The sequence below is a fragment of the Anthonomus grandis genome, chromosome 7 (genome assembly GCF_022605725.1).
Source record: "Anthonomus grandis grandis chromosome 7, icAntGran1.3, whole genome shotgun sequence".
NCBI classification, from domain to species: domain Eukaryota; kingdom Metazoa; phylum Arthropoda; class Insecta; order Coleoptera; family Curculionidae; genus Anthonomus; species Anthonomus grandis.
Genome location: NC_065552.1, coordinates 17755509 through 17783412, shown reverse-complemented (window position 1 = coordinate 17783412; position 27904 = coordinate 17755509). Strand labels below are relative to the sequence as shown.

At 30.9% G+C, this 27904-nt stretch overlaps 1 protein-coding gene and 1 long non-coding RNA gene across 5 annotated transcripts in view; both read right to left on the bottom strand.

The window, feature by feature from the left end:
* The window catches only part of LOC126738542 (uncharacterized), a 139295-nt gene that overhangs the window by 45857 nt on the left and 65534 nt on the right, over positions 1–27904 (bottom strand). The gene's annotated exons all lie outside the window — the stretch shown is intronic.
* LOC126738547 (uncharacterized) lies at positions 21140–27390 on the bottom strand. The gene is made up of 2 exons (XR_007661375.1): positions 26539–27390; positions 21140–26485 (listed from the first exon to the last, which is right to left on the bottom strand). It is a non-coding gene; the product is annotated as an uncharacterized LOC126738547 (long non-coding RNA).

The window sequence follows — 27904 nt, the reverse complement described above, 5'->3', positions numbered from 1 at the left end:
TTAAAAATTTTGATTTCGCACTGAATTAAATTAAATTTTTTACACAGCAAATCCTTTAATCACGTTATTGTTAAAATATAAAATAGTCTGTACAAGTTTTTCTTAAACAGTACTACAAGTCTATCCTCAGCCATCGTACCTCTTAAAAAGCACTTAATTCATTTTACAGTTGAAAAATTTCAACACCCACAAGTTATTATTGCAATAGTACAAAAAATTTTGTAGGTGTCAAAAAAAAACCTTTATATTATTTTTTATTACAAATAAAAATAGTGAAAAATACTAGTGCTGTCTCGGTTACCACACATATGATCTCTAATGTATATAACCGTAGGTTCAATTTTCAATTTTTCACTATCAAAAAGTTTTTGGTAGCTCTAAACATATCTAAGTGTCCTATAAATTGGTATCTATTGTTTATGTATGAAATAAAAATATCCCAGTCCTTTCTTAAAGTTAGTCTATTAGATTCCGGCAATTCAATACGTTGTCGTGTATGTATTTGTTCATTATTTTCATTGTTATCTTGTTTAAATAGTTAATCAATTTTATGTTTCGAATTTCCTATACGTATTTTTTAAAATATATTGCATACTTATCGACATACATACACATCTGCCTTTTTGACTGAACTTAATTAAGAAATATTTCGACTTATTACTCTCGTGGAGTTATACGATGAAGGGCTTCCAAAAGGAAATTAAAATCACTTGTATTTAAATTAAGTCCATTTGACATTGTTTTTCCATCTTCACTATCTTGTATATTTTTTTACAAATGTTCAAGCAACACTTGCATAATACCGTTAATTTTATTTGTATATCGGACATAGGACGACCTAACTTTTTAATTTCAACTTTTTCTTTAAATGACGCTCGCTTTTTTTTATATATTTAATAATATTCGTTATAAATATTATTTACATTTAATACAAAAAAATAAGTCCAACGGAAACGACGACACGCTTCCCGTTGTCATGGCAACCACAGATCTACTCGCGTGACCGACGCACAGTAATCATTTTAAATTTGTAGGTGGACCAAAATGTGCAAGCTATGTAAAATTGGTTCTCTTACAATATTTACTTTCTATTGTAACATCAAAAATATTTGATACAGACATCTTCGTAATTATCTGTATATATAGGGGCATGCAGAGTGATTAAACGAAAATAAGGAAAAGTAGTTAAAGAATTTTAAACTAGATATTTGCTTGAAATCTACATCTATTATCATCAATATTACTTGTTTTTGAATATGTGTATTGTTAACATGCCTATGTTAGTTTCATTTGTATGTAGTAAGTATTTATGTACATATTACAAGGTGTCCCAAAAGTGGACGTCCAAAAAAAAGGCGATAGAGGAGGTTATTTGCAATGAAATTAACCGTAGTATATTATTATCCGATTGTTGATGGTTTAAAAAATATTATAGTTTTTCCGATTTTTATAAAAATCGCTTTATGTATAGGGTATGTATCATGTACAAAATGTATAGCATGAATATCATAATTTATTTACTTTTTTGCAATTTTATGCGAGTGTGGCTCTAAAGAGTGCATCGTTTTATAAATATGCTTTGAATGCGTAATTATTTCTTTCATATAAAACAACAGCTTTTAGTATTAAGAAAAAAAAATTATCACTATCTTTAATTCTATCATAGAAATTAATTGCGTTTCAAGTGACGCTGGCAAAAACAAATTTACTACACAAAGGTAACAACTATCAGGAAAAGCTTAATTTATTTAATGAAGAATCTCATACGGTAAAATACTTTCAGATAAGTGATACAAGTCTTTTTTATTGTCATTTTTATGAAACTAATTATTTTTGGACAAAAAACAGTCACCCCACAACTAATTCTAAATAATAAAAAAAGGGATTTTATTGCTGCTTAACGTCACTTAAATGTTCAAAATGTGAACAATCAGCTACAATTAGCAACGGTCTTCTTCATCGTTATCTTTCCTAGACCTTACTACTTTTAGTGGCAGACCAGCAATGTTGCCTTCCAAGAGTAAAAGTGTCTTTCATTTTCTAGCACAGTAGTTCGAGACATCCCATCACAAAGCCCATAAACATACTGCATTTCTGCATTATCGCAAGAAGTATAAGTCATTTGTTAAGGTTTACTTGTAATAGTAGCAAAGGACTAAAAACACCACAAACTCCAAAAAGAGAAACAATGTAAAATGTAAGAAATTTAACACAAGGTACATAAAAAAGCCTAACTTGTTGATCAAACATAATACAACTAATTACCCAAACATGACCCACGCGAAAAAGCAACGACATGTTGATTTAAAAAATTACTTGAAAAAGCACGTTTTTTTTCTTATCAGAAAACGTCTGACCCTATTGGAATCTGCATTCAATAAAGTAGTGCTTTACAGAAGCATCAATTCAAATGCAAAAATTTGTATGTAAAACGTAAGCACATCAAACAATTATCATTTTCTAAGTAGTGACAGCAGCAATTAAGCATGCAATTAATACTTGTGAAAAAGTTTACTCTTCAAGGCAATATTCATAACAAATACTAAAAAGACGTGAGGATATTCTTTCTATAGTTTTTTATAGAATACATGACACTACTTTTACAAGAAATACAAACACGGTAATAACTTTTAAACCATCAACAATAGGATAAGAAAATAGGGTTGTTTTGATTGCAAATGACTTCCTTTATTGCCTTGTTTCGTTTGGACGTCTACTTCTGGGACACCACGTATATGTAACCAATCTAAGAATTTGCCTTTACTAACTTCTACTTGTTCGATTGTTAAGGTTCCGATGACAATACAATATTATAATGTTTTTACATTACCTCTTCTTTCCGTTTTAAGGCTAGGGGTATTTTTTAAGGGTTATTATTTCTTATTCAATTTCGTTAAATATTGAATAGAAAATGAATTTTAAGGGATATCTACTAATCCAATTAATGTATAAATTTAGTAGGTATTTTTAATTATGAGTCAAAGCATTAATTAATGTGGCCAAGTCTCATATATGCCTGAAAATTAAGAAATATGGCGAAAGTTAAATTATATATAAATATATAATTCTAATAAATTTATAGTTAAAATAAAATATTTTATGGGTAATATATTTGTAATGCGATTCAAATGTAAGATACCATAGGTACACATCTATACTAATCAATATTCTCCTCCATTTTCATTTCTTCATCTGGACCAGTATCTGACAAACTTAAATCAGATTGACGGCCTTCATCATCATTTTCACTTATTTTATCCTGATTTTCTTCATCACTCATAACAAATTTTCGGCATTATTCTGGGTTACATTGTTTATATATTATTTTACTTATGTATATGCTTACGACGAAAATGTACCTTCAAATGTACTCGACAATGGGATGGCGACACCGTCGCGTCGGTCTAAGTGAACCCGAGAATTTTGCAAAAGGCGTGTGCCAACAGTCAACATCTGCCAGTTGCCTGCTTTGCATCATCCGCCCTGAAGTCGAGCGCTTTGAGCTTTTATCTATTATATGTATATGTTTTCGACAGGTCTACTGCGAAAGATTATTTAATTTTTTTGTGGACATTTTGGGTGATAAACATTAATTTATTTTCGTTAGAAACGTGTTAGTAGCGTAGTTAAAAGCTGCTTTTCTTGCATAATATACACTGTTATGCTGTCAACAAATCACAGTAAGTGTTGTTTATAAAGGACTTCATAATAAAAAAAAAACAAAAACAATAATGTAAGTTTCTTTAAATCTCAGGTTCTAAATCAAATACCGTTTGAGTGGATTCAAATCCGTGGAAATATGGATATTTTTTTACACTGCTAAAAAATAATGGATATGCGAAAATAATTTTTTGAAAATTGATATTTACGTAAGAACATACCAAACAAAACTACTAAGAAATGTTGTACGGAAATGTGGTATCTTGGAAAGGTTTATATATAATTCTTTTTTTTTTTCACTAAATAGAGAGGTTTATTTATTATTGAATTTTCACCAAATATATAAATATTGAATTTAACTGAACCTATTAATACAAGCTATTTTGTTTCAATTTTTCTTTTAAATACTTTAGCCTTCACCGAGCAGTTCATTTAATTAGTTTTGAAAATAGTAATAATATCAATTTGTTATTATTTTTTAGGTAACCTATTTCTGATCTAATTTGATATAAAAATTATTATATATAAACAAAAGCAAATTTAAAACTATGTAATTAAGTATTAGATCAATACCTCAGAGGTAGTTTTATAAAGAATAAATTATACTTATCCCAGGCAATTAAAGTAGTTAAAGATTTATTGATCATGAATTGTTTATAGTCATTCAGATTAGTTCTTATTTTTTGTAAATTTGGTATTAATTATTTTAGCTGATGTTTTTAAAAACAGTTTAAAAATATATTTACTGCATTTAAAAACTTATTTTATTCCTTAATTCAATCATTGTTTTACTTGAATATTTAACAAACTCCTTTCCTTGTGAATTTGTTTTAACTAGGCACCTTAGTCAAGATCTCCTAGGGAATTTATTTTAGTAAGAATGTAACAATAATGAGATGTCCAGAACTTTTCACAATTGGATGACAGTCAGACCAGTAAAGTTTTAATTTTAGATATTAAAGCCAATAAAAATGTTATATTGTTATATTATTATTCGGAAATTGCATCTATAGGCAATATAAGTAGTTTCAATTCTTTCAATCTAAAAATATCGAATAACTCAAATAAAACCGTAAGTTTGGAAAGCAATAAGAAATAAATATTTCAAATTCATAAAAATTATTGAATCAAATAATGTATTTTCTCCAAAAGGATCATCAGACCATTTTTTAAATTTATTTCAAAACAATGAAATCATTTAATTAATTTGTAATATTTATAATGCAATTTATAATATATAATTAGATAAAACATAAATAAACATACTGAACCTATATTCATGGCAGATTGATAAATATTTATAGTTATTAATTAAGATTCTGATCTATAATAAATTGAAAATTATCTGTTACAGCATTCCACTGCAATACAAGGACCTTTAAAGATGCTTCATTTGCATTACAAGAATCAAAATTTACTGGATTTATGGCTACCTGAGGTAATAAATGATTAAGAAGTTCCGTGCAATTAAAAGACTATTTTTGAAGTTCAAACCCTCCCTTTAGCAACAAAGTTCAGTTTTAAGGGACAGCGCACTTTCAAGCGACAACGTTCCCCCGGCATAATCACCCACGTACATACTAGTGCAAATAGCTTCAGCTGCCAATGGATAGATAGCTTTTTTATCATCGGCCAATTTTAATAAAGTTTTAATAGCAATATAAACTATAACTTATTCCTCCTAAGTTAAACCATAAACCAGTCTTTCGATGCGGAAGCCTGGACAGGTTCATCTGGATAGAATCGCCAAAGAATGCATTAATAGTCTTGATGATCAGAAGCAACAACAATCTGCCGATACATTTTTTAAATATCAGCAGTAAGAACAAATTTGGGCAAATGAGCAGATCTATTAAAAACTACTCGAAATTTGGTAGTTAAGCTCTCAGGCCTAATTACGCAATGATGTGAAAGATAAAAGCAATTAGATAACGAAGGTGATACCGACTCCATGTCTAAGTCAAGAATTTCCTGAATAAACTGACGGTATAATTCATAGGTTGGACGATGTTTTATGAGTCTTTGCTCTAAAGAATAAAACCTATGAAGAGCTAATGAACGTATACTACCAAATGTAGGATTTTTCTCTTTAAAAGGCAATTTTACAATAAATTTACCAGGGTCAGATCGTTGGTATGAATCTAAAAATATCTTTCTATACTGAATCATATCTGACGATAAATGATGTTGTTTAGGAATTTGCTCAAGGTCCCAAAATTGTTTAACTTGAAAGCCAATGAAATAGGATCATCAATTTGGCAAAATAACGTGGTTACTTATAAAGGGACGTTGGTTGCAATGAGTCCCATTAAGATATAATCAAAAACAGTATTTACAGCATCAGGCTAACCTGATTCACCCCAAATGTGCCCACCTAGTAGCAGCTTAAAAATATATCAGCACCTAGAAGAATATCCACAGTATATGGGCAATGAAATCGTTTATCAGCCAATCTTAGAAATATGTGACCAATTTTCAATATTAAATCGATGCCTCGTATTGGTATTTCTTCACAAATTTTAGAAAGAACAAACGCATCAAGGTTAAAGGTAGGATTAGCTTTATGCAAAGATTGAAGAGAAATAGTAACTGCGTCGTGAATGGGAGATTTCATAGAGTCGAGCCCATGTAACTGCACTGAACTTTGCGTGCGACGGAGACCTAATCTTTTAAAACATTTGTCAGTAACTCCTTTCTCTTCTGCCTTGCGAAATCTACTAAAAAAATACGACAATAGCGGTTGAAATTCAACTTTTCTTTTTGGAAAATGTCCAGTTTTTTATACACTGACTTTTAGCTAATTTCAATGGGTAACATGCAATGCATATAGGAGATAAATCAAAGAAAATTTTAATTTGAAAGTTCCATACAATTCAGGCAAATAAGTTATATAATAATAAATAAGAGTATTTATAATGCAGAACTTATGTTTCTTATCGTGTACGTTTTAAAAAACAGTTTTTATTTGACAAGTACAAGCAGCAAGTATGGTACAACGAAGATTAAGGCATAAGGCTGTTATATGATATTATATAGACTTAAACTAGCAAATACAGCGAAAGATGATACAAAGCAACATTAACATAATAGGAAGCAAATATATATATATATATATAGAGTGGTCAATATTGTGGCCATAACTCCTCCCTCCTAAGATTAAAACAACAGGGACGTCATGTTTGTTTCAAGTTTCTCGGTGGCGTCTTTTTTTTAATTCTGGATCTTCTGGAACTGTCCTTTTCTTAAATAATAGCTCCTATACTGCAAAGGCTATGCAGCACAGGATCAGTATGACTCCAAGGGTTGTGACAAAACTCCATGTAGCTGGATGGATTTGGTCATCTTCTTCTGAACGGGTTTTGATAATTCTTACCTGGTCTTGAATTCCTTTTTTTAAAATCGGATCGATAGAGTCGAGCTGAATCGTTTCCATAGGTAATTGGAATTCAATGTTAGTAAAGGATATTTCTGGTAACTGGAAGGGTGCATAGTCCAGGATTGTTTCTTCATTCCAAAATTGGGATCCTAAGATTTTGATTCCACATTTGTATGGTATCTGGACCAAACTGGGTCTAGTTGCGAAGAAGATTCTTCTTAAATCGCAGAGCATCTGGATTTTTATTTTTGAGGAAGTTGGGATTACTAATACAAACTCATTGGTAATGGGTTGTATAATAGGAGTAGACATATTGACTTTGAGGAGCTTGCAGGGTGAGTTCCTCAGCTTTCTGGATCAGAGCTGTTGAGCAATCAGCTTTTGGTGGTCCTAAATTGTTCTGGCAAACGTATTGATCTTGGACGACTGGACAGGCTTCTTCTTGATATTGGTGCGAGTAAAGCCCAAGTATAAGGTAAGGTAATTTCGGAACAATAATTGAATTGTTTATAGGGAAGGTGAACAAGTGGTAAATATTAAAATTTTCTTTTATTAATAAAGGAAAATGTATGGCAAATATAATTTTGTCTTTTGAGAAATTTACTTAAAATCTTACTTTACTATTTACTTGTAATCCTGCAATTTGATAATAATAATTTAAATCTATAAACTTTATAACTTTTTCTTCACCATAAAGAGTCATTAAATTATTAATTATCTGTCCTAATTAACTAGCTAAAATTACTGCACTATAAAGCGTATTGAGCTTTGAAAACATTATTGCGTCTTCTTATAAAGGTATGTTTATTTTCTATAACTCTGGCATTTCCTAAGTAAAATGGGAGTAATGGAGTTTCGATAGGATTTATTAAGAGGTTACGGTCATTCGCTATTGCTACTGTCATCTGTAGGATGATGGCGAGGCTCGTCAGGAGGTTCATTTTTCCTAGGGAGAAGAAAGTCTTTTTTAGGAAAGGTTTTAGGCTTTTGAACTAACGCTTTATGAATGACTTTCTCTTTTTGTGTTATTATTATTTTGTTACCTATATCTTGTTTTACATACTCAATTCTTTCACGGGGTTTGCCCTTGGTTCTTAAGGCTTTTTTGTCCGTTATATATATAGAAAATAAACATATATAAAGGTATGTTTATTTTCTATAACTCTGGCATTTCCTAAGTAAAATGGGAGTAATGGAGTTTCGATAGGATTTATTAAGAGGTTACGGTCATTCGCTATTGCTACTGTCATCTGTAGGATGATGGCGAGGCTCGTCAGGAGGTTCATTTTTCCTAGGGAGAAGAAAGTCTTTTTTAGGAAAGGTTTTAGGCTTTTGAACTAACGCTTTATGAATGACTTTCTCTTTTTGTGTTATTATTATTTTGTTACCTATATCTTGTTTTACATACTCAATTCTTTCACGGGGTTTGCCCTTGGTTCTTAAGGCTTTTTTGTCCGTTATATATATTTTCTTTCCAGGATCTAATTCGGGTGGTATTTCGCGATTTTTGTATTGACTGATTGATTATAAATTTGTTCATGAATTACTTTTAATCTTTCTTTTCGATCATTAACATATTTATTGATAATAATTTCGTCTGTCAAATCAAAGGGATCTAAAGCATTTAATCGTCCGTTTATTATGTCAAAGGGTTTCTGTTTGTTACGCTGTGTACAGAACAATTGTATTCCATAATGGCATAAGCATGTTTGTTGTCGCATTTGGGTGTTTTAACTTTAAGACTCGAATGGAATCAATAAGAGTCGAATGTAAACGTTCTACAGGGGTATTACTATTAAAGTTGGCAGGTGTTGTTAGTGGATTTTGATATTATGAAGTTTACAAAAATCTATCATAAAGGATGTTTTAAACTCAGTACCATTGTCAAGTGATTAATTGGGGTATTCCATGATGACTAATAAATATCGATAGATTATCTAAAACAGTTATTGCATTATTGGTAGGATCTAGTGGATATGCTTGTGCATATCGTGAAAATACATCTATTACTGTAAAGAATTTAATATTGGATATTTGAAAAGTATCTATGTGAATTGATTCTAAAGGTTCTTAGTTAGGCCAGTAATACATTTTCTTTAGAGATATTAAGCATTCATTAATACCTTTATGACATGATTTTTCATGGTGGTTTTCTATTAAGCTTCTTTAATGTTGAGTATCGACTGAATGAGTTCTGAATGTGAAGCTATTTTCTTTTCTAGATTATTGATTTCAGTTTATTTAATAAATAAACAATGTACGACTTTGGGGCTTATGTATTCTTCAAAGAAATAAATTATTTCATTTTCATAATTCTCAGTTAAAGTATGGTATCGATTTTTATTTCCAAAATGAGTTGCTTTAAAAGCATGATATATTTTATCGAAACCATGGGTTATTAAAATTTGGTTTGTATAGGTGTTAAAACAATTTTCTGTAAAAGGTATATTTAGGATTGGGTCTTCTGTTGCAGAGTGTATTGTTTCTCTACTTGTTATTGTACCAGGAGGTCTTATTGGAATATTTTGTAAAATTTTAATTTTTCTTTCTTTTTCTGGAGGATTACTTTGTGTTAAAGATTAATCAAATACTTCAATTAGTTGCTCTAATTCTTCTAGTGTAACATTTTCATTAGAAAGGTATTGATCTATGTCGTTGGAAATGTTTCCAGGGTTGCCAATTATTGAGTCAGTTTCCATCATATGGATTTCTTTTTCAGGTTGTAGTTTCTTATTTTGTATGTTTGTTGGGATTTTTTGTTGAAATTCTTTTTAAAAAGATTATTGGAAAAATGAAATTTTTCTTTTTTATTCTTAAACTCGTTTACATGTAAAAAGTCATAATTTTCTTTTATAATTTCGGGGAAAGGATAACAATTAAAAGGTTCGTTTAAATGAACGGATATGTTTTCATCGGTATTGTTGTAAATGTCTACGCGGGCAAAATTGTTTTCTGCAGTACATCGTTTTGGTCACGTATAAATTATCAAGAGTACCTTCAGGAATAATAACATCGACAAATTCTTGTGTGGTAGCAGGAATTTTTGCACTAAGGATTTCGTGTGTTTTTACCGTTATCTTAAAACTTGACTGAGTTTTGCGATATTAAAGATTAAGGGTAATATAATGTTTCCAGTTAGATTAATGAGTTGATTATTAGTTAGGTCGATATTGAGATGAAATCGAGTTAATTCTTTTAATTATAATATTCTATCATAAAAATCATGAAAATCACACATAAATGAAATTGGTTGATTTGTTTTGAAGTTGTTAAATGTTGGTATATCTGCTTTGAAGAGGGTTTCTTTTTCTCCTACCCCTGTTTTTAATTTTGAGGAAAATTGATAAATTCTGTCTGGAAAATATTATTCAGCAATTGAGGGTCTTAAAATGGAAGGATAACATCCAGTGTCAATTAATAATTTCATAGGGGGATTTTTTATTTCTATATAAGGTAAACTATTGGTTGTTTGAGTGTTATTGGGGTCTAAAATCGGAGTTGTATAAAAATTTTCATTTTCGCTAGATGTTCGATTTTCTTCTAATTCGCAATTTTCAATTTGGTCATTAGAACCGAAACAAGTAGCGTTTTCATGAGGGTAATCTGACTAAAAATCTGATGGATCGAATTGAGGATCATCATATTCATGACTTTGGAAGTCTTCGTGATTCGAGTTGTAATTTGGAAAATTTCTTGAGACCTCTTGAGGAAAGTTTCTATTAGAAGGATCTCTGGGTATCGTATAACTTGTACGAGTTGACATGGGCTCAGATTTATTTTTTGGAACTTGGCTTGTTGGTTTAAACACGTTCTTGGGTTTTCCAAATATCTGTTCGTTTGTTGAAAGGGTTTTTTGAGGTATGTATCTTGGTTGAATAGGTACAGGGCCTCTTTGAAATGTTGAAGAAGAATTTTGTTGGAAATTTTGATTATTTTGAGGGTTATTTTGTCTATAATATTGTTGTTGATTATAAGAATGGTTTTGTTGTTTATGTGAATTTGTAAACTAATTTGAATGATTAATTTGTTTTTATGAAATGATATGAATGAATAAGGTTTATATAAATTCTTTGTATATTGAAAATTTTCTTCTTCGGTGATCATGGTGATAGCTGTTTCAATACAGTCAGGGTTTTTTAGTCCTATAATACTTTGCAAAGGGTTTGCTAAGCCTTTAATAAATGTTTTTAAGCAAATGGTCTCATATTGACGCAAATGTATTAATTTTGTAGCTGCATCCATTTCGCGGGATTCAAAGTTATTAATTTTTTTTCAGCTTTAAAGATAATAATTTAAAGTAATCTTTAAGCAAATTCAAGTGGATGTTCATTACGTATCTGCGAAGCCACAAAAAGGTCTTGTTCTAAGCATTCTAAATTTCTTTTATCGCTAAAGCTAGTAATTAGTGCATTTTTAATGGATAACCAATCTGTTAATTCCATGCGACTACCTACTAAAATTTGAGCACGGTCTATGAGCTTCATTATATATATATATAATATATAAAATATATATATATATATATATATATATATATATATAAAATATATATATATATATAATATATATATATATATGTATACATTTTTTTTTCTTTTTTTTTCTTTTATTAAAATTGTTACTTAATATACTTAATATTTTATTTAAGTACGAGGTGGATTTAGACAATTCAGTGAGAGATTTAAAGTGGACTGAATTTTTGTGATTAAAAGTAAATGTAGAAAGGACGAAAAACGAGCCTTTAAAGATCCTTACCTTAAAGGTCTGTATCCGGCTTCAGCAGGCCTGCTCTGGACTTCTTGGGTCTTCTAATTCGGGTTTAATCGCTAAGATTGGTTGTGGGTTTAATAAGTAAATCACGATATGTGATCCGGTAAGATTAGGACATTTGCGGAAATAAACGTCTAGATCAGGATACTGGAATCAATGCGCGATGCGTAAAAAATGTTAAAATGAATTAAATCTTCTCTCTGGTCTCCGTTCAGCACAAACCAAAGGAATTTAGAAATTAGAGGCTATAGTACACGCGCAGATTTGTTGTTATTAAGACTTAAAAAATGTTAATTAAATTGGTTATAATTAAAGGAGAAAATTAAAATGAAATGAAATGGTAGTTTTAATTTGGAGAGAGAAACAAATAAATATTATAAAGGTAAAAAAATTAAACTATTTGGACGTTCACCAACTAAATGTGAACGGACCAATTATATTAGAGCTTTAAAACCGAACAGTTAACGATTTACGCAATTACAGGTTACAATCTTGCTGTACCTAGTGTTACTAAACAAAACCCCTCCTTAAATTGACGTTTATCGCCTTAGACCCTCTTAATTTAACGAGCAAGATTATTCTAAATAAATATAATAACGATCGTAAAGACTAATTAAAAATGATTTATGATGAAATCCTTAATCAATCTTTTAACACTAATTTACATCTAAATAAAAAACAAAACAAAAATAAATAAACCCCCATAGATATACCATCAGGATCAAAAATCTTTATAACTGCCCTTTATAATGAAGAAAGATATTATTATTTAGCGATTTAAATTATTAAATTATTACTATCAATTATTACGAAATAAGTTTTTCAAATACTAAGATAATGTTTGCTATTCACTTCCCTATATTTATAAAAGAAACTGTTCCACTTGTTTGCTATCTTTACAAACCAAAGCAGTATAATTCCCAAATTTCCTTACCTCATAATTGGCACTTATTAACACCAATATCAAGAAGAGGCCTGTCCATTAATTGAAGATCTGTAGGTCTGTCAAAAGGCCCTAGAATTCCAAGGGGATGACTTTACTACGTCCCTTATAAGAAGAGCAGAGAATTTCTGTAAGCTGCACAAAGTTAACGTCACTACCCTATCGTCCACCCTATCAATCAACAATACGTTCTAGTTATACCTATTAGTACCAAAGTAAAATTACAACAAATATGCCAAAACAAATAAATTTTCAAGAAGCACAATTCTGGAATCAAGAAGATGTCTTGCGAATCAGCCCTTTCCATCTACCAAATGAAGCATATAATAGTTCTAACGTAGAGATGTAACTGCCAGAGGAAACACTCCAACTAGATTCAATTGACTTCAACTACCTGCGATCAACAGCAGACTATCCAAATATCCTGAAAACCCTTCCAGAAAAAGAAAACAGAATTCATCCTGCAGCTTGGAGCTTTGGTACAACCCTTGGAATGCCGTTATGAGCTTGCTAAAAAGAAAAGGACTAGTGAAGAAGAGCTAGAACTTCAAGACATAAAAGGAAGAGAAGCTAAAAAAAAAAAGATGTTGCGCCTGGCACTTCGAAAAGCAATACATCATCCCTGTTGTTTTCGATTTAAGCGGGAAAAGTTATGTACACAATTGTGCTACCATACATTATTGTATTTCATGCTTTATTTGCAGTATTAATCTATAAATTCATTTTCTATATTAAATCTTCGTTCTTGCTTTGAGTATACTGCATCGCTGTTTGTCAAATAATAAGTTTTTTAAAACGTCATTGGCGTTACACCAGTTCTTTTCCTTTCCTACAATACCTTTATTTTCTTTTTTAACCTGTCAAATTTTTACCTCTCCTATATAAAACAAAAGTAAAATAAATTTGAAACAGCGGATTCAAGTATACAAAGTACTAAGCCCAAAACGGTAAATAAATGAATATTTTTTTTATGTTTATGATTTTCAAGTATATTCATGTGTTAGGTTTTGCATGACATTATGTAGCAATTTTGAGTGGTCACATTTGTTAAATATTCATCTACCATTATGATCCATAGAAATTTTGTATTTACATGTAAAAAGATCAGCTTGGATCGTTTTTTATCCATGGTGCGGTACACGCAAGAACTTATGCTTGTTATATTGCGAATTCAAATTTTTTAAAAGCGGTTTTAAAAATACAAATGTTATATAAATATACCAGTATTTTTTAAGAACCCAAAAGATATAATAAAGACCAATGAAAAGTCTGGGATCTATGAGAGTAATTGCAACTATTGCGATTGTTTGTTCTATGTACTTGCTACATAGGACAAACCAAAAGATCAATTAATGTCAGATGTAAAGAACATGTAGCTCATGTGAAATATGAAGAGTTGAAAAATCAAGTGTGGCTGAACATATATATAATACTGGTCACTTTGTAGGGATAGACAACTTAAAATTACTTAAAACAGTTAATAACAATAGAAAATTAGATGCATACGAAAGTTTAGCAATATTCAAACATCAAAAAAACTTTCTTAACAGGGATAAAGGTCCAATCCCTTATAGTCAATTTATATAGTTTAGTTAGGGTTTAAGATATGTTTGGCCATGCTCTATTGCTTTTTACGCTCTATTAGTTACATCATTTGTATATAAGGAGATCTGTTATTAGTTTTAGTTTAGTTTTAATCCTCTCCAGAAAATGCTAACATCCTTAGCGAAACACGTGTCCATGATTAAAAATAAAGAGTTTTGGTCTCGCAATTTAGACAAATAAGTTAAAGATTTCCTCGTTTGAAAATGTGTGTATGTTTGACAACAGAGATCAATATAAAAAGTTGTATGCTGATTCTAGTCTTTTAATGTTATTGGAATATTTTTAATTTTTATTTTATTTAAAGAATAGGGAGCTTCGTGCCGCCTGGCAGTAGCCGCTACTGGAATTTGGATAAATTTTCATATTTCTTTAAATGCTTTAACAAGCGTTTAAAACTGTTAACTCTATAACTTGTGAATTTTATTCTATAATCTCTTTTTACAATATAGTAATACATTTTGTAAATATTTTTTGTTTAATTTCTGAAAACCAGACAGACCTACGTATTTAGTAGAAAATACATAAGTCCTTTAGAAAGTATAGTACACACATAAAAAAGTGATAAACGGATTTTTTTTAATATAGACATTAAATAAATAGTTCAATAAAAAAGTCCCAATTTCAAATTTTTTCAATCTGCCTACCCGAACTTCTGTTCTCGAAATAACTACACATTTTTCACTAATTTTAGGCGCATCGTATAGTACCGATAAATTAAAATTCGGCGCAGAACTAATTTAAATGAATGGAAAAAGGGGCTTTTATATGTAAACATTTTTTATTTGAATCATGCCATATTTCAAATTTTTGAAAAAATATCTATCAATAAACAACCCAATATTGCTGTTTCTATTTATGATGTACAGATTAAAGTAAAATCTGTATTGTTGTGACGAATTCATAATGATTTACTTATTTTATTGGGTATTACGGTACTAGTAAAAATCAATTTAGAAAATACTATCTCAAACGCTCAAAAATTGAAAAGAAGAAAATAGACTTATTCGTGTTTAAAAGAAATATGAACTTAGATCTTTAATAATACCTTTCGTTAGATTTAACTTAATTAAAGTTTAATAAGTTTTAAATACAATAATTTATTTGAGGTATAATAGTTTTTTATATACCTAGGAGCTGAGGTTTAATCTATTAATCCCTGAGCTCGTTTCTTCTTTTCAATATCCTTCTTTACCTTGTTATGAATATTAAAATTAAAAACGAGAAGACCTACTTATTAAATAAAAATACCTAATCTGAATTAACGTTTTGGTTATCGACTACCGTTATCAAGGTGAATAAAGTTAAATTAAATTAAATTAAAAATATAAACAAAATATACTTATCTTTTCAATCTACACAATCAAAAAGTTTTCTTGGAATGTCTGGGTGGTATAGGCGGGTGGTCGAGACCCGTTTGCGTTCATAAACCCAATATTTTGGTTTAACTAATCCATATTTTTTTAGAGGTTATAAGAACAAAAAAAGTTATATATGCCGACTTTTAGTTTTCGTCGTCAAAAGTTACGTCAAAAAAACAAAAAATGAAGTTCAAAAATTTAATTTCCAAATATTTTCAATATCTCAAAGTTTTAATAATATTTGAATTTAGGTATAGAAACGCAAACATATATTTTTAAAAGCCACCAGCACAGAAAATGGAGGAGACAAGGGTCATCCAAAAACAGTCTATTCTGGACCGATAACAATACTGCAACAAAAATATAAAAAATTAGTAAAGCTCAAATTATTATAAAATCAGCCTAAAATTACCTAATCTTCAAACGGATCATTGTCCATATTATCTGTTTCATTAGTTGCATTTTGACAGTTCACGTTCATTTTTACTTACATTTATATTTCATTTTTACAGGCACATTTATTAGTGTTGCAATTTTTTTCATTGCAAAAAAGATGTAATAATGATCTGATATCATCAGAAACAGGTGCTTTGTTTGAAAATTTTGGCACAAGGATATTGTTTTCTCGCACCCAGCCATAATTCGTAGGATCCATTTTATTCAACATACCAAAAATATTGCGACCTTATCTGAGTTAGTTTCTTGCTAAATAATGTTTAAATATAAAAAATATTTCTTACCGGTTTTTCCCGCTTAAGCTGCCTAACTTTTGTCTCGACGAAAACTAAAAGTCGGCATATAAGAATTATTTGTAAAAAATATTGCAAATTAAAATATTTTTTAGGTCTCATAAAGTTATACCAAAATATTGGGTCTCTTATTAAAACGACGTCTTTGAGCGCTCCGCCACCCGCCTAGTATAGATAACTCTTAAGCATTTAAGTAATTTGGCTGCATCTTTAAATGGTTTAATTAAAGGTAAAGATAAAAAGCAACCTTTGAATCGCTAAAGCAGAAGCAGCTTTTGAGACAATTAAACTAGGTATGATATGCACCAGTTTTGGCTTCACCTAACTTTTCTCTTGCTTTTCTAATTCATTGTGACGGCAGTAATTACGGCATAGGAGCATTTTGATGAAGAACTATGCTAGTTGAACTTTAACTACAACAGAATGAACTCCTAACCGTGAAAGAATTGCTAGCTTTGGTTTTCACATTAGAAATGTTTTGTTCGGTTCAACATTTAAGTTTTAGTAGATCATGCTTTTTCGATTTGGCTACAAAATTTTAAAAATCCTACATGCCGTTTAGCTTTAAAAATATCTGCAGACTTTGTTGCGTTTTATTTTTTTGATTGTTTTTATAATGTAATACTTGAATATTGTATGAACAGTACTGATCGCGACATCTAGGGTCTAGTTAATGGCATTGTAAAAATAAAAACTCTTGATGGCGTTAGTTGTTCTTCGCGTTGTATTTTAAACGATTTACTGCAATCAGGTTGTTTTTCTCTCTCTCTGACTAACGTGATTTTTCAATCTGTCTATCTTTGTCATTGGCCAAGCCATGCTCAAGGATCAACTTTTACGTATTGGCATTTTCGATGGCGGGCTGTTGTCATTGTTTTACCTGTAATTTAAATACTTTGCCTTTTGGGATTAGATTGATTTCCATCCTTACTGCAACTTAAAGCTAAGCAAGGCGACGTTGTGTTGTCAATTCTTGCAGAAATGGGCCTGCGTAGGATTATCCGTCAAAGAGGTACTCAGAAATTACGTTTTGGTTTTTTTCTAAATAGTGTGGTCTAGAGATGGGCGATCCGGTGATTTATTAGGAACAGCGTGATTAGCGACCGTAATTCGGCAATCACCGTTCTTTTAAACATTGACCGTGATCACTGTATTTTTATTATTTACATTTAGGGAGTCGCCTGGTGGCGGGCCAACTGACCGGGCTGTGGTTAAAAGCTGTAGAAATATCAGTCATTACTCATACGTCATACGCATTTAGCTTGAAGTTGTTCCATGACAATATACACTATTGGAACGGTAACAAGTATCTCGAAGGTATTTCGCCATAGACCAAATTTTATGCCAGCTCCTAAACCAGATCTATCTTAGTTTCAAAGGCCATCTCAAGACCATCTCGAGCTATCTCAGGTCTGCTATTCCCATTTCCCTTCATAAATTAGAACTTATCAAGATTTATTGCTTCTTCATGACATTTTTGATTGGACCTTAGTCAGCTGATGTCCTTGAATCTGCACAATGGGTTACCAGGTCAAGAAAGATAAAAGGAACGTGTAAGCAATGTCATGATTTCTGATTTATTATTATTATTTTGATTCTGGGATAAGTCATATTGGCTTAATTTATTAATTATTGTCTAATGTCTAAACTTCTTTCTTGGTAGTTAACATTATAGTATAATTTACATATCTCACTAAATATTAATTCATTCAATACCCTTTTAATGTCACTATCCTGATTTTCATACAGTATTATATGTAAGCAACCGCACTGAAAGGCATGTTTATTTTTTATTTGATTTAGAACATGTTGTACAGTGTAATGTGCACTAGGTTACTGACATTGGCCAAAGGGTTACATACAAGCAAGATATTGATTTTTTAATGTTTTCGAAGTTTGGCACATAAAGTTTTGATTTCAGGGGTTATTCTTTTAACAAAAAACTGTCTTATAATTTTTACAACAATAATTTATTTAAGCGAAAGTTTAAACAGTGAACATTGACCAGAAATAGCCTATGTTGATAGTATAATATTAATAATTGAAGCTTATTTTGTGTTTTACTATGTGTTTTATTTCTAAACATTTTTCACAAACCTTTTTGTTTATGTGAGAACCAATTTGCCAGGTAAAGGTTTTTACAACTGCATTTTAAATAAACACATTAAACTGGATGGCGCCCACAATTTAAAAGGTAAGCATCTCTTGAATAATTCATACTAACCCACCACCAACTAATGTTCTCCAGACTGATAAGCTGCCGATAGCATATATGCCGCTTTATTAAAGACTTTCAACAACAGTTAATTTAAAAAAAAAACAGAAATCTAAATAAAAGGTGGTAACAACTTTTTAAACGAACCTGCATTAGATTTAAAATTCTTAAACGTATCTCTTCTTGTTATTGATAAGCTATGCAGACATCAGAAAAAAGTATTTAGAAAAGCCAGAAAATTTCCATAAATTTATTGTTAAAGATGGTTATACTTTTAAACATTGATGTAATAAATTACCTCTTAAAACTAATATTGGAGAATTGAAATTAATTGTTTCTAGGCTAAGAGGCTTAAAAGTCTCAAAAACTGCCATGTTTCACAAACTGCTTTTATACAACTTTTCTTAGAAGACTTCTATTGGCCAAAAATGAGAAGTACAGTTCTAAATGATGTCCGCCATTGTCAAGTTTTTCAAAAATAAAAACTGACTATTTATTCCCCTTTTTTGAAATAAAGGGGGCTGAAATCAAGGTTTATTTTCGGTTTGAAATGGTTGCTTTATACAAGTATGAAGGAAAACACCTTTTAAGTTGAAAAAAATAAAATGATTGATGATTTAAAGATACCTAATTTTAATCCAATAGAGCGTGTTAATAGAAATATAGGTATAGCAATTCGCTCTTATATTAAAGATTTACATAACGCATGGGATTTATGTGGACCTCAAGTTCAAGGTGTTTTAAATTCTGTTGTTGAAAAACCACAGGTTTTTTACCAAATTTCTTGGTTTTAGGTAGAAAAGTGCATCTTCAATATGATTTTTATCCAGATATGCTGAATTTTATTCTGCATTATCCTAAGTAATCTAGGTAAGATTTATTTTTAACATATTAGCAAAATTTAAAGAAACTTTTGATAATAGTAAAATACGTTGCTATGTGCTTATTTATTGAAATGAGCATTCCCAAAAAGGTACTTACTTATTTATGCAAAGATAGTGCATCAAATAAAAAAACTTAAGAATTCAAATTTGCTCAAAATGAAACAGGGATTTGAGAAATTAAATTTATTTCAAAACAATGTAGTGTGTATTTATTAAAAAATATATACGATAAACTATTTATGGATGCTACTGGTAATTTTTTTTTCTTATACGTCAAAAAATGCTTCCTTATGCATATAACATATCTGCAAATTACAAAAAAAAGATAACTACATTAGTAGTAAGGTTATTAAAAAAACTTTTTTTTAATCTTTAACATCCTGTAGAAAGTAAGACGTTTAAGATATACATTAATATAATTTTTTTTTGGTTGTCCATGCTACAAACATTTAAAAAACACATTCTTTAAAAATAATAAGCCTTGTGAGAATTTTGATGATCTTTGAAGCCATACAATTATTATTGACGACCAACCAAGTTTCAGTCATTTTCATTTCGCCTACGAAATGCAAAGTAACCAATTATAGCATTCACGAATAACTAAAAGTAAACATATTTTCCTTATATCGAGATTAACCTTGAGCTTACTAAAATAGAAGATAGTTTTAGAATTCTAGATGCTTCCTGTGTAATACAAATATTATTAATGCTTTCTTTTTACACTATATTAATTCAGTAAATTTGCTTGAGAAAGACAAGTATTTAATCAATAAAATTAAGATAAAAATAAATAAAAAAATTAAAATAAACTCCACAACACAAAACAAGGTCTAAAAAATATTTTAAATTAAATGTTTTGATATTTAATTTTAAAAATATTTGACAGCCATTTTGATGACTTTTTAAAACATTAGAATCCCATGATGCAGAAGGATATAATAAAGTAATTGGAGAAGTACGTCATAGTCAAAAGACATATTAGAATAAAATTTATTTGTAAATATCATTACTAAAAGATTCAGTTAATAGTTATAAAAGCACTACACCATATATACTAATTAAAATAAAAAAAGGAAAAAAGTAATTTTGACCATTTTAAAAAACAGATATATTTTGAACAGGAAGAATATGCGATCTCTCTATATTTCGTAAACTTCAAAATACCATTAGTAAATTAATTATAAATGGTAAGAAATATATTACCTTTTTAGTTAATTTAGAAAAGAGATATACTATCTCCTAATCTCTTATCTTCCTAAACTTAATACCTTCGATTCCTTTTCATCAAGTTTCATTTAGTTTCAAGTCCCTAGTGGAGCGTAAATATTTTGAAAAGTGTTATTTCCTCTCAAAAAAATGTACAAATGTACCATTAATATATTATCCACTAATCTACGAGCTGTAAACCTACGATAACTGAAAATTATCGCTGATGAAAAAGAAAACAATATATTTGTGTCATATTCCCAAGGAAATCGGATTTAAAAGGTTTAGTTTCTTAGTCTCTATTTTCTTACATAATATGATATCTTTAAAGATACCTCCATCGAATGTATTTCTGGCAACTAGCATAAAAAAATAAAAGATTTTTTATTTTTTTTAAATTCATTTATTGACCTTGTGCTGAGCACATTTAGTCACGAAAAGCCTTTATATATAATTTTTTATTTATTTTTAGTATTTAAAACTCAATCGGATATCACAAACGACCATGCCAAGTCTGGGACTCGAACCCAGGGCCACACGACTGCTAGGCAGGTATATACCCACCGCGCTGCCGGGGCCGGCAAATAAAAGATTACAAGTTAAATTTAAATACCATCCGCCAAAGTAAAAAAATACAATGCTGACTTGTAGCCTATAAAATCAGAAAAACTTTACATTGGCTTCTGAATTATGACGTGAGTTATATATTTTATATTGAAAATACACTTTTTAAAAAACTAATTTTATTAAATATGACAACCAAAAAATAATTACGTTCAAGACGAGAATTAATTATGGAGTGTTTTTCTATATCTAATATCGATTAATCGTAGTATAAAAAAATAATATAAACTAAGCATAACAATAATATAAAATAAGCACTTTCAGAAGCTTGAGGTCGATGTCCGGGTTGTACTGGAACTGGGTCACATAACTCCTCCCTCCTCAAGTTCGGAAAACATGGGTTACTTTGTTTTGCGAAGAGGAATCCGGGCATCGGGGTGTTCTTTCTTAGGCTGCTTCTTCCTCTGCATATATTTCCATGAGCCATAAGCCATTGCACATAGGATGAGAATGGCTAGCATCTCTGTGGGGGTTATCCAGTGGTAATTTGTGGTGGAGGTTTCGATGAGATGAAGGTTGACTGAAGACAACGTTTTTTGAGCTACAGCCAATTCTTCCAAATTCACCTCTTCTAGTTGAAGGTTTGACATAGGAATTTTTTAGCCTATGTCTGAGAATTTCGGTAGCTGCATCACATACTGAAATTCTGTTTTCTTCTCCTTCACGTAGATTTTGTTCTCTATCTCGATAGGGCAGTCCGGTATGGTTATAATGCTGGCCTCTTTGATTTTGTGTAGTCTTTGTTGACATTGGCTTCGTATAATGGTTTCTCCAGATGGTATCGCAAGGATTTCTTCTCCGTTGAGACGGTGGATGCTTGTTTTCTTGTAGTAGACGTTTATTACCGGGCATTTGTTTATGGTCGTAGTTAATAGTTGATATAGGCATGGATCGTCTTTGTATAGTGCATTTTGTTTACATACAAAAATGTCTTCTATTTGGGGGCACTCTTCTTTTGAAGTCCGTAGTCGTTTTTCGCAAGCATAATATAAGGGTTGGATAGAGAGATTGTTTGGTTTAGGATAGGGATGGGGTATATTTTGTATAGTGTGAATTCTTTTGGAGAGGTAATTGGTGTGTGAATAGAAAATAAAACTATTTTATTTATTATGATTACTTGAACTGATAAGAATTTGTAATAATTAATAGGTTCATCGAATTTTGGGACGTGATTTTCGACATATAAATTTGTAATAATATTTATCATTTCGGTGACACAGCTTGGGTTTATTATTGAGTTATGCATTATGTTTCCATGAGCAAAGGATATTGCGTTTTCTATGTTATTTATAATTTGGTTTATGGTATTTAATTGAAACATTATGTTATCCAATATAAGGGATGCATATAAGATATTTGTTAGGTCTACTTCTAAACTTTCTAATATTTTTAATTGATTTGAAAGTGTTTTTTGATTATTGGTGAGTTCTTTAATGCTTTTCGTATAGGTTTCCATAACGCCGGTCAAGATGATATTTTTATTATTTACTTCTTGTTTTAAGTTTTCTTGTTTTGGTTAAGAGTGTCAAAGTATTGGTCGAATCTTTTTTCGTCGTCTGAGTCGAGAGAGACAAATAACCATTTATTAATTTTACCAACAGCTTTGAATAGTCCTCGTTTCGGTCTTAGGGGTAGTATGTGAAACAACTTGGTACTTGATAGAATGGATTCTAAAAATTGATATGTTTGTGAACATTTTTGTCTTGTTAGGGGTGCAAAATGTTCTGCTTTATTTGGGTTCGTTAGGGTTTTATATGAGGCATCTAGGATGTGTTTTATATTAAATAAATAGTTTTCTATCTGTGTTAAATTAATATGGTAAAGAGCAGTAAGCTGGGAAATTGTAATAAAGGTTTTGCCTAGAGATGTTGGAAGGAGAGGATTATAGATTTTTTTTATTTCTAAGGTTGTAACGATGCGTAGTACGAGAAGGACCAGGTAGTGCTTCATCTGAAACGATTTTGCGTTGAGGTTTTATTACGTTTTTATGAATGTTTTTCTTTGTATTTTTATTTTGAGAAATAATTACATTTTCTTTAGTTGTTATAGGAGGCTCAACTTTTTTTTATTTGTTAGTTTCTTTTACTTTTGATTTTTGGGGAAAGGTTTTAGTAAATAGGGGTTGGTCAGGATCTACGCTAATTTCTTTTATATTTTCCGAGTGTTCTTGAATCTATTGCGTGAATTTTTGTTCTTCTGAAAGTTCGAGAGGATTTTTATAGTCTAGTTTTCCGCGAGCAATTTGGAAAGGGGTGTATTTTAATGAACTATGGGTCGAATTATTATACGAGAGAATAGCATAGTTCATAAGATTGATGATATTTTCTTTGGGCCTTTTATCTTTGGGCGTTAAGATTATTTCACTCAATGTGGAGTGTAGGCGTTCTATGGGGCTGTTTGAGTTTGTATTTCGAGGGGTACAATAGTGAAGTTCAATTTGATGTAGGCTGCAAAGGTTTCTGCAAAGAGAAAAGTTTTTGAATTATCTCGTTTTTAAATGTCGAAGCATTGTCTGTCGTAATTTTTCTGGGTAGGCCATAGTGGTTGAAATAAATAATTAATTTATTGGCAATTTCTATACTTGTTGGGGTTAGTAAGGGGTACGCTTGACCTAATTTTGAGAAACTGTCGATGATGGTTAGGAATGAAGTATTATGTGTTTTATATACATCAATGTATAAGTGATCGAATGGTTCATAACCAAGAGGGGTGGGTTTGAAGACTAATTTTTTTAGATGTCTTTCCTATTTTGTTTTTTGGCATAATTCGCACAAGTTTACGTATGTTTTTACGTAATTTTCAAGGTTTGACCAGTAAAAATGTTTCTTTATAGCTACTATATTTTCTTGAATTCCACGGTGAGATGTCTTTGTTTCATGGTAATATTGTACTTTAAGTTGTTGTTCCTCGGGGTCTATTATGTCTTCAAGTAGAGTGTTAAAAATGTATAAAGTAAAAGAGTTAGGGGCAAAATATTTTTGAAAGATTTTTAGGATGAGTGGTTTATTGGAGAAGGTGCTCTGTTTTGAAACTGTTGGGGTGTTTTGAATTGTTGAGATCTATAATTTCTTGATTGTAGCGACGGCATTCGGCTCGTAGTGAACATGGGTATTGGAGATCCAGTTGGCTTATTCGAATTTTCTTTTGAAAACACATTTTTTGATTTTCCGAAAACCTGTTCTTTTATGGGGAATTGATGCTGAGCTGGCCGACTTTGATTATTTACTGGGCAGCTAGGAAAAGGTCTATTTGCATTATCGTTTCTTTGAGATTGAATTGCGGTTGGTTGATTGTAGTTTTGAGGAGTTACAGCAAGGTTATTCGGGTATGTCATAGGTTGGTGGTAGTTAAAATTGTATTGGTAATCTGTTTGTAATTGTGGGGGAAAATTATTAGAGGTTAGAGTGGGTTGCCTTTGTTGGGGCATTGATTTTTGTGGGTTCGGCGGTTGAGAAATAGGTTTGGTCTGGGTGGGCATAAATGAACGAGTTTTGATTTGTTGTTCAAGTATAAATTGTTCGAGGTTTTGTGGATTTCTAAACATTAAAATAGTTCTTAGGTCCATGGGTTAGACATTAAAACACTTACGGATGTGATTTCTGGTTGTTCGATAAGAGCATTCTTAGTTTCTTGACCAATTGTTTGGTCACTTGTTATCTTGAGGCAAACATGGGTTTTTAAAATTTTAAGCCTTTCTATAAAATCTAGAATATTTTCGTTTCTGTTGCGTACTAGAAAATTGAGTTGTTGTAAAAGTACTTGTCTGTTTAGTCGCGATCCAAATTTTTGTCTTAGGGCAATTTTAATTTGAGGCTAGGTTATTGTTGTTATATCCGGTCTACAAAGCAAAAAGTCGCCCGCTTCGTCAATAATTTTTGAACATTAAGACATGGACGCAAAGACAAATTCTTTTAGGAATTCGTCAGCCGTATTGTTGAAGTATCTATTATAGAACTTATTTACGCTAGCAATAAAGAATTCTAAAAGTTCACTTTTTCCTAAATAACATTTAATTGTACATGCAATTTCTTTAGCTGCTGTGATAGTTGCCATATTATCTAATTCACGTTTAAGATAATGAGATATTTGCAATAGTATGAGCTAAATTATCGATATCAGACTGTGACATCAAAATAACAATTAATATTAATTATGAAATAATTCGGAAATATTAAAATAAAATAGTAAAACTAAAATTAAAAAGGGTCCTACACAATTTTACAAAAATGTAAGTAGGTAAAAATAAAGAATGAGATTCTTAAAGTAAACGAAAATACTTTGTTATATCGCACAATTAAGAAAAAAAAATAAAAGTTTTCACAATAATTATTAAAATAAGGAAGGAATGAAGGATCACTTACGATTATGCTGCTTCAAGTCGCAACGGTGACTTCTTCTAGGTTCTTTTCTCAGTAAATAGTAAAAACTAACGATTTTTGGATTTTGTGGTTTCAGGAATCTCGCACACGGTTTCCAAACACACAGGTGTCCAAAAGATCTTCTGAGTTACGACCGACTGCGCCAGTTATGTATTTTATATTGAAAATACACTTTTTAAAAAACCAATTTTATTAAATATGATAATCAAAAAATAACTACGTTCAAGACGAGAATTAATTATGGAGTGTTTTTCTATATCTAATATCGATTAATCGTAAGCTAATTAGTATAATAAAATAATATAAACTAGGCATAACAATAATATAAAATAAGCACTTTCATCAGAACCTTAAGGTCGATGTCCGGGTTGTACTGGAACTGGGTCACATAACTCGTGTTTCCCATCCAGGGCACCTAGGCAATGTGGAAAATTGAAGTTTTCTTCAAATTGCCCTGTAACTTAACTCCGTCCTATTGCAGAAATGACATAAGCAAGGACTTCGACAAAATGTGGCACGATGGTTTATTGCATAAACTAGTCGATGCCCATTTTCCCGACCGCCTTATAAAACTTGTCCACTCCTTCTTGACCAACCGATCCTTTCGTGATTGTGCTGACGGTTTTGTTTCCACTCCCCTCCCAATAAGAGCAGGTGTTTCCCAAGGTTCCCCTCTGTCCCCGCTCCTATTCAACGTTTTTATGCGCGACCTTCCTCTGTCCCCACACAATACTATACTCCAATACGCTGATGATACCGCAATACTCACCACCTCTCCCAACAAACAGCACATTAAAATCAGGATTCAGAGACACCTAAACTCCCTCCACTCGTGGATGGATCGCTGGAGGTCAACCCCAGGAAGACCCAGCTAGTGTTCTTTTCAAAAAGGAAAAGAGCACCTGCACCTCTGCACCTATCTGCACCTGCTGGCCATCTGAAATGGGGAACCAATAATCTCGGCTGGTCCGTCCAGGCCCGTTATTTAGGTATACTCTTCGATTGTAAGCTGACCTGGGAAAAACACGCCAAGGCTGAGCTGGCAAAGCCAAAGGCCAACTATCGTCCCTATACTCCCTGCTCCACCACAGGAACAAACTATCACGCAAGACCATGATCCGAATCTACCAAACGTACATCCACCCAATTATCACCTATGCCTCCCCCACTTGGGCAGACATCCAACCCCGCCACATGCAGAGACCCCAAGCAGTGGAAAACAGGGCTCTCCGGATTATATCAGGCGCACCATGGTATGTGCGCAACACTACTATCCTGCGAGATCTCCTAGCTCAACCCTTGGTAGATCACCTGACAAAGTTGAAGTTGACAAAAGTGAGAAAATGATTTTAAGAAGAAGCTACTGCATTTCTGACTGTAATTTTCTAGACGGCAAAGGATATTTCTAAAGACTTATCTTGAAAAGTGTAGGTTTTCACTTTACAGGTTGTCGGCCCTTTTAGTACGAACGTAAATATTTAGTATCGTTCGCGGTCGTTTTCAGCTTTGAGCTTACACTTCCACATATGCTCACACAGTAACTGCACGTATCTATCAATTTTAAATTTAATTTAATATTATGCAAGTTATGTTTGATATTTTAAGAAAAATTAAAAATTATAAAAATAACCCAAAAATATTTTAAGTTTAACTTTTATTCTAGTGTTAATATATTAAGTTCCAAATAAATCCAATGTGAAAATTATGAAGATCTCAACAATTGTGATAAAAAAATCACCGAAAATATATATTTTTTAAAAAGCCGAAATCCAAAATCAGTTTTAAATTGTGGGTAGCCTTAAAACTGTATTTTTTTTATTTTAAATTTTATGTATCTGCTATAATTTCAGAGTTACTTGTTCTAAGCAGTAAAAGAACTCATATTATTTATCGATATTATTTTAAATCTTTTCATTCTCGTATATTTTAAATGTCTTATTTTTAGAATCAAAATCATTGACAATACTATCACAAATCGAGAATCTTGAGAATATTGCTAAAAATTTATAGAAAAAAAATATAAAAGATATTAGATAGAGATAAACATTTTGTTTGGGTAATTTTTTTTATTAAAGTGTATTTTTAATTCTTTAATACTTGTTTATTTATTTTTACTGTCTTAACTACTAAGATAC